The sequence below is a fragment of the Alternaria metachromatica genome (genome assembly GCF_023757995.1).
Source record: "Alternaria metachromatica strain BMP 0045 chromosome Unknown scaffold_12, whole genome shotgun sequence".
In the NCBI taxonomy this organism is placed as follows: domain Eukaryota; kingdom Fungi; phylum Ascomycota; class Dothideomycetes; order Pleosporales; family Pleosporaceae; genus Alternaria; species Alternaria metachromatica.
The window spans coordinates 849,228-858,110 of record NW_026055503.1 but is presented as its reverse complement, the minus strand read 5'-3'; positions in this window follow the sequence as shown (position 1 = coordinate 858,110).

The window sequence follows — 8,883 nt, the reverse complement described above, 5'->3', positions numbered from 1 at the left end:
CTAGAGTAGACTATAGAATAGATAGTAAGTAGGTAGAGTAGTTACTTTAAAATAGTTAGTATAGAGTAATTAACTTAATACTTTATATATATATTAATAAAGCTTACTTAGCTCTATAGCCTAGAGACTATAATCTTATACTTTACTATACGTACTCTAACGCGCACTTTACTAGGCTTTTAAAATCTATCTATTATAACTACCTAGCTATAAACTACTCTAGATTTCTCTAGACTTCTTTAGATTACGCTAGTCTATATAAGTATAGGCTTTACTAGTATAGAAATTTAAAGAGCTCTTTTATAAGTAGTAGCTTTACTTAGATTATCTAGTAGAGGTTTACGTTTATATAATTCTATATTAACCTATTTTACTTTTATAATATAAATCTCTATCTATAACTATTAGTAATACTATAAATATAGTTTAGTTATAAGTACGTAGTGTAGTAGAAAATATAGTGTTCTAGGCCTAGCTTAGGCTAGCTAATACTCTATTAGCTATAACTACTACTAAAAAGAAGCTATAAGCTCTAATACCTACTAAGAAGATACTTCTAGTTAAGAAAGAGGTACTTATTAAAAAGCTAATACTACTAACTCTCTAGTAAAAACTTAAATAAAAGAAATAGCTTCTATTAGAAGTAGAATAGTACATAAAGATTACTACTTTATACGTCTAACGTAAAGCTCTTAAGACTATAATTACTAGTAGTAACTTTTACACTCTATCTCTATCTATACTAATACTAGCTCTAACTACGCTAGCTAAGAGTAACTTATACTAGACTAGGTCTTTTAAAATTCTACTTTTAAAGTTTAATTCTCTAACTTACTTTAAAAGTAAAAATAGAGTATAACTTAATAGCTAGACTAAAGTCTATAAATACTTCTTTAAAGGTAACTCTACTCTAGCTAATCTAGTTATATAAGTTAATTTTATAATTAGATAGCTTAGAGACTACTAACTTAACTACTAAGAAAGAATAGCTAGAGCTATTATAGTTAATCTAGAGGTACTAGTTCTAATCTAGACTACTCTAAAGTTAGCTATACTTAAATCTTTTAGTTCTCTTTTTAAACGTAAGTAGATAGCTAAAAAAAAGATTAAGAATATAAGGTAGCACTATTATACCTCTACTAAGCTTCTTAACTATCTTAAAATATAGTAGAAAGAGCTTAATACTTAGACTACTTTTAATAATACTAATAAAGACTATATCTATAACTTCTACTCTACTCTTAATTTAAAAATACGTAAATAACTAAATAATATTAAGTAGAAGTAGTATAGCCTAGTAGCGCTAAAAGCTAAGGCTAACTAGTAATATAGAGCTCTAGAGTTTATACTTTAAGTTAGATAAGTCTAGATAGGTATAGATAATACTAAAAAAGACTAGTTACTCTTTAAGTAGATATAGTATAACGCTAACTAGCGTAGTCTATCTAGCTAAGAAATAAGACTACGCGTGCTACTTAAGAGAGAACTTATAATAACTCTAGTAGCCTAGATAAGTATAAGAAACGTTAGCTAGATTAAATACTATAACTACTACTATAAAGAACACTATAAGAGAGAATATTCTAACTCTACTAGTATCTAGAAGAGAAAAGCGTACTCTTAGACTATCTAACTCTATAGCTTAAGAAACTTATTATATACTTTAAAGGTCTTATTACTACTATAAGTAGTAAACGTAAAACTAGACTAGAGATAGTAAGCTTATCTCTAATTACTATAGAAAGTATAGTTTTATATAAGTCTAGACCTATCTATATTTAGGCGCTTCTTAATAGTAGCACTAAGGCTAACTTTATTAGCTAGACTATAGCTAATAAGGCTAGATATATTCTATATTATAATAGTATAACCTAGTTCTATAGCCTTAATAGCTAAGAACTAGCTATATTAGGTTAAGTAGACGTAAAGTACACTATAACTAATAGCTATAATACTACCTAAGAAGAGTAAAAAGAGTTCTACCTTGAAGATCTTAAGAGTTTTAATATAATTCTAGATATACTATAGCTAGAATAGTAGTAGTCTACTCTAAACTTTATCTTAAAGTCTATATAATTTATAAAGTAGGCTAGATACTATAAGATTACTTTAGAAACCTCTAAGTAGTTTATAGCTACACTTCTTAATAAAAATAATAATAGATTTCTACTAGTAGTAAGCTAGGTAAGTTCTAATAATAGTACTCTACTTTATTAGTACTATAGTGTCTAGGCTAAAGCCTTTTCTAAAGAAGATACTACTATTCTTACTAAATATAAACTTTATAAGATATCTATTAATCTAGAGAAAGAGAAAAACCTACTCTATAAGCTACTCTATAGCTTATTAGTAACTAAAGCTAAGATATTATATAAATATATTAATAAGAACCTTACTAGAGAATAGATTAGATAGTCTACTTCTAAGGTAGAAGCGCTAATTCTATTTATAAAGAAGAAGAATAGCTTACTCTAACTATATATAGACTACTATAGCCTTAACACTATTACTATAAAGAACTACTATCTACTACTACTTATAGAAGAATTTCTTAACTAACTTAGATCTATATTAATTTATACTAAACTAGATCTAAGAGACGCTTACTACTATATTTATATTAAGAAAAGTAATAAATAAAAAATAGCCTTCTATACTAGGTATAGCTACTTTAAATATACTATAATACTATTTAGCCTTACTAATATCTTTATAGTATTTTAGAATTATATTAACTTAATTCTATTAGACCTACTAGATATCTACTATATTATCTACTTTAATAATATTCTTATCTACTTCTAGAATAAGAAAAAGTATATTAGCTAGGTCTAAGAAGTACTATCTAAACTTATCTAGTATAGACTATACGTAAAACTTTCTAAGTGTAAGTTCTATATCTAGAGAGTAGATTACTTAGGCTTTATAGTTACTTTCTAAAAGATAGAAATAGAGACTAATTATATTAATACTATTTAATTCTAGTCTATACCTACTTTAGTTAGAAATATCTAGATCTTTCTAAGCTTTACTAACTACTACTAGCGCTTTATTAAAGAGTTCTCTAGAATAGTAGCTTCTCTACACTAGATTATCTAAAGGCTACCTAAGGTAAGTAAGAGTAGCTACTACTAATAATAGAAAGAATTACGCCTAATTAAGCTAGAACCTAATACTATTAAAGCCTTTAAGATTCTTAAAGAAAGATTTACTATAGACTCTATACTAGTCTATTTTAACTCTAGCCTACTTTATAGAGTAGAAACTAACGTCTTAGACTTTATAATCTCTAAGATTCTAAACTAATCTAAGCTAGAACCTAATAGTAAGAATCTATAGTATCTAATTACGTATTATTTATATAAGATAATCTCTACTAAGCGTAATTATAATATATATAATAGAGAGCTTCTTATAGTAGTTAAAGCTTTTAAATACTAGAGGTATTACCTTAAAAGCGTAGCCTATAATATTACTTTCTATATAGACTACTATAATCTATAAAAGTTTATATCTACTAAGATACTATTATATAAATAAGCTAGATAGGTAAAGTAGCTAGTAGCTTTCTACTTTACTATAGTCTACTAACCTAGGTAAACTAACTTTACTAATAGGCTATTTAGATACCTAGATTATAAATTAGGTAAGAGCGTAGTAGAGTTAGCTAGTAGTAATAAAAAATTACTAGTAGAGCTTTAGTATAAGCTATAGTTAACTAATAAAGATAGCTCTAAAAAGTGTATAGTTACTTTAGAAAAAGTAAAAGAACTCTAGATTAAAGTAGTTATAGGTATAACTAAAGCTATAGCTCTAAGTTAACTATTATTATCTACTAACTAAGCTAAGCTACTATATCTAATACGTAACGCTATTAGAGAAGGTATACTTAGTAATAAGTACGTAGGCCTTACTAGAAAAGTACTATTAATACTAGATAACGCTTAACTATAGTAGGTAGGCTATTAGAGTATAAGACTAAATAATATACTTTTATATAAGAGAAGACTTTATATTCTAGAAGTAGCCTACGTTAAAGTTCTATAAGCTTACTATAATAACTCTCTAGCTAGTTACTTTAGATTTACCTAAACCTTAGATCTTATATTAAGAGAATTCTAGTAGCTAGGCGTTTAATAGATAGTTAAGAACTACTACTAGTTCTATATAACCTGCGTAAGAATAAAATCTACTAAGTATACTAGATATAGAGAACTATAGTTACTACCTATACTAGCTAATATCTAGAAGAATATTATAATAGACTTTATTACTAAGTTATCTCTAAGTACTCTAGAAAGATAAAAGTATAATAGTATACTTATAGTTATATACTACTTCTCTAAAATAGTATACTTTATACTATCTAAAGGTAATCTAGATATACTAGAACTAGCTAAAACTTTCTATTAGAAGATTATATACCTTTATAGCCTACTAAAGTTAGTAGTTACTAATAAAGAAGTACTATTTATATTAGTATACTAGAGCACTTTTACTTAATACCTAGAAACTAGATAACTACTATTAATAGCTTTTTATCTCTAGACTAATAGCTAGATAAAGTATATAAACTAAGTTCTAGAGTAGTACTTTAAAGCCTATATAAACTATAAGTAGAATAACTAAGTAACTCTACTAGCTAACGCAGAATTTGCGTATAATAACTCTAAGTATAACTTAACTAGTGTTACTTTCTTTAAACTAGTATATAGCTATATAATTCTATCTATACTAGAGTTAACTAGCTTAGATCTAACTAAGCTATCTAAGCGCGCTCTATAAAACTAGAAACTATATAAGAAAGTGTATAAAACTATATAATAGAACTTAGTAAAAGTCTAAGAATACTAATAAAAGATATATAATAAAGCTTATAAGCCTAAGAAGTTTAAAGTTAGTAATTAGGTTATACTAAATACGCGTAATATCTAGATAATAAAACTAAAAAAGAAACTAGACTATAAGTAATAGAGCCTACTTAAGGTAATAAAATAAATTAGAAAGTAAGCTTACTAACTAAACTTCTCTAAAGATAGTAGAATATACCTAGTCTTCTATATTAGCTTACTAGAAGACGCCTCTAACACTAATCTAGTCTAAAAAGACTAGAATCTACCTTATTATATTACTTTATAGGTAGATAATAATATATATAAAGTAGATAGAATACTTAAGAAGTAAAGAGTAAAGAACTTCTAGATATACTTAGTTAAGTAGATAGATTACCTAGACTCTAATAATTAGTAGTTACTTTTAGAGAAAATCTCTTTTAGTGTAATAAAAGCGTTTAAGAAGTTCTAAAAATACTCTAATAAAAAGTAAATACGCTAAAGTAGGCCTAGAAAGAGCTAGATAGACCTAGATTAACTTAGTTTAGAATTCTAAAGAGGTAGGCTATAAGATATAATTAAATTATAAATTACTAATAAATTTTTTAAGTATAAAAATTTCTAAAATTACTTAAATCTTAATTATAAGTATATAGAAATTAATAATTATATTCTTAAAGCTAAAGCTAACCTATACTAGTCTAGACTTATTAGAGCTAAATAATGCCTAAAGGCTATATAAAGAGTAAGATAAAGTAAATTAGAACTAGAGAAGGCTCTAAAGAGCCTAATCTAAACTAATTTATACTAGAGTATATTAAACGCTAAAACTTATAACTAGATAACTTTAAACTAAGATAAAATAATCTAAGAAAACCTAGAGATAGCTCTAGATAAATCTAGGCTAGACTAGACTACTTTAAGATAAAGTAGAATAATTATCTCTAAAGCTATCTCTAGTAGCTTTAAATAGCTTACTCTTAATTATAAATAGTAACTTTATAAGATTCTTAACTTTAGCTTCTAGGCGCTTAACTTTCTTTTCTAAAGTATCTATAACCTTCTTCTTCTAGACTAGGTTAGATAGGTCTAGACTAGAATAAATAAAGATATACTTACTTACTTAGATAGAGTCTTAGAAGCGCTATTACCTCTATAGCTAGGCTTAGACTTCTAAGTAATACTAAGAACTCTAGTATTAAAGAAGATATACTTACTAGAGTAAAGTAGAGTCTACTTATTATTAATATACTAAATAGTATTTCTATCTAGATTAGTATAGATAGGTATAGATAGGCCTAGATTACTTATATTGTAAACTTAGTAGCTTAGACCTTAACTAGCTTCTTTAGAGCTACTTTATTATTCTTAGAGATACTTAAAATATTATAAACTAAAGTATTTAAGGCTACTCTAGAATATATTATATAAATTTTATCTTAGATTACTAGAATCTTAGAGATAGAGTACTTAGAAAGCTAGACAGGCCTAGATTAGCTTAGATTATACTAGAGTAGTACTATATACCTAAAAGTAATCTTAGCTAACTAAATTATAGTTATAGTAGCGTAGAAGAGTTTTAGTCTTCTCTTTATTAATCTTATAAGCTAGTATAACTACTATTTTACTCTATAAAGTCTAGGTTAGTATAGAATAGTCTAGATAGCTCTAGAGAGAGATACTAACCTATATCTTATAGTTCTTATTCTTTAGATAATAGTAAGACACTAGAGAAAATAGCTAACTATTCTTAATAGTAGTATATAGAGTATTACTATACTAAATATAGCTATTAGAGTTAAACTTAGTAGTAGTATAAGTAGCCTTAAGACTCTAGGCCTAAAGGTCTTATATTATAGCTAGATTAGTATAGATTAGACTAGATTAAGAAATACTAGGCTAGATTAGTTTTAGATACTACTAGTTATTACTAAGAAACTTTAGATAGTATAAGAAAAGTATAGATAGCGTAAAATAGTACTAGATTATACTAGATTAGATTAATTAAGAGGCTTCTATTCTTATTAGTAAAAGAAGAAGAAAGGTAGAGCTAGGCTACGCTAAGCTAACCTAAATCTACCTAATCTAGAGTAGTCTAGACTAATCTTAATATATAAAGAATTTAGAAATACTTACTAAATAATAAGTAGAAGTAAGAAGTTTAGGTAGGTAGCCTAAAAAGAGATTCTCTAATATTAATATATAGACTATATTTTAGCTAGAGCTTAGCGCTTATATAATCTTCTAAATTTTTTTAATCTTTTATCTTATATAAAATATACTTCTAGAAAGAAGAAAAACTTTATTATAACTACTTAGCTATAGACTACTCTAGATTCTTTTAAACTTCTCTAGATTACGCTAGCCTATATAAGCGTAGACTCTACTAGTATAGAAACTTAAAGAGCTCTCTTATAAGTAGTAGCTCTACTTAGATTATCTAGTAGAGGTTTGCGTTTATATAATTCTATATTTATCTATTCTACTTTTATACTATCTATCTTTCTCTAAAATCTTCTATATAGCTACTATCTAGATTAGAAAGTATACTATAAATAGTAGCTTCTATTCTAGTAAGTTAGTAATAAAGAGACTTATAGATAATAGGTACTTATAGTATATAAAACTATATAGATACTCTTTAAGAATATAGTTAGTATATTTAAATAGACTCTAGAGCTACTTTAGAGTTCTTAGCTAATAGTAGCTATAGAGAAAATTAGTTCTATTTTATATACCTTCTTTATAAGTCTTATAAGACTTTCTATTTTTATAATTAGCTTTATCTTCTTCTATAATAGCTACGTAATTAAGAATAGTAATAAGATATACTTTATTATAAAAAAGCTAGAACTAATTATTCTTATAGTAGAGTAGGTCTATAAGGCTTAGACTATTAGATAAAGATATAGATATATACTCTACTAGCTCTATAGAAATCTAGTATTACTTAATTATAGAATTATAGAATACTAATAGAATAGTTACTATAAATAGCTATAGCTACTAGATAGCGCTGTCTCTAACTAGTCTATACTATCTATTATTTACTAATTTAATTAGCTTATAAGTAGAACTACCTTTCTATTAGCTTTATCTTACTCTAGTCTTCTACTATATTCTCTACCTTACTAGTATCTATATTATTCTACCTAGCTTATATTACTACTAATAATAATATTAATAGTTACGCTTATAAGTATTATTATACTTAGATAATATTACTAAGAAAGCGCTTAGCTACCTAGTATTAATGCAATTTTATCTAAGCGAGTTAACTTTAAACTAATTACTAAAGTAATTAATAAATTCTAAGTAGATACTAACTTTAGCTACTTTCTATTCTATTTTCTTTACCTCTAACTTATATTTCTTCTCTTATCTAATTTATATAACACGCTGTATAATTTCTTAAACTATTCTTTATCTCTACTTACTATAATAATCTTATAATAGTTAAATTTAACTTAGAAGTTAATAATATATATAATCTATACTACTTTCTACATTCTTTCTAAACTACTCTTTAACTCTTTACGTTACTCTTCTTTAAATATAACATCTTAACTACTAGATAGATTCTAATACTATTACTTTATAGACTAAGTGCTACTAGTATAAAAAAACGCTATTCTAATATACTAGTAACTAAACTAATTCTAGCACTATCTAGAGCTTAAATATATCTCTATAACTTTACTAGTAATAATATTTATAAGTAGATATAACGCTGTAGCGCTATATTCTATTAACCTTTTAGTATTAAAATATCTAACTTTAAGAATCTATAAGTATATAAACTAATATTTTAAATATTCTACTAATAGTGTTCTAGGTAAAGCTCTCTAGTAAAGTCTATACTAAGTCTATCTCTATATAACTAGTGTAACTCTAGCTACTAGATTCTCTACTCTAGCGCTGCTCTACTAGATAATAGCTTTTACTAAAATATAATAAAGAAGAGTATTCTATCTACTTTAACTTTTATAGTTATAACCTTTCTACGTAGATTTAATATAGTATAAGAAGAGTTTTACAAACTCTATAACTA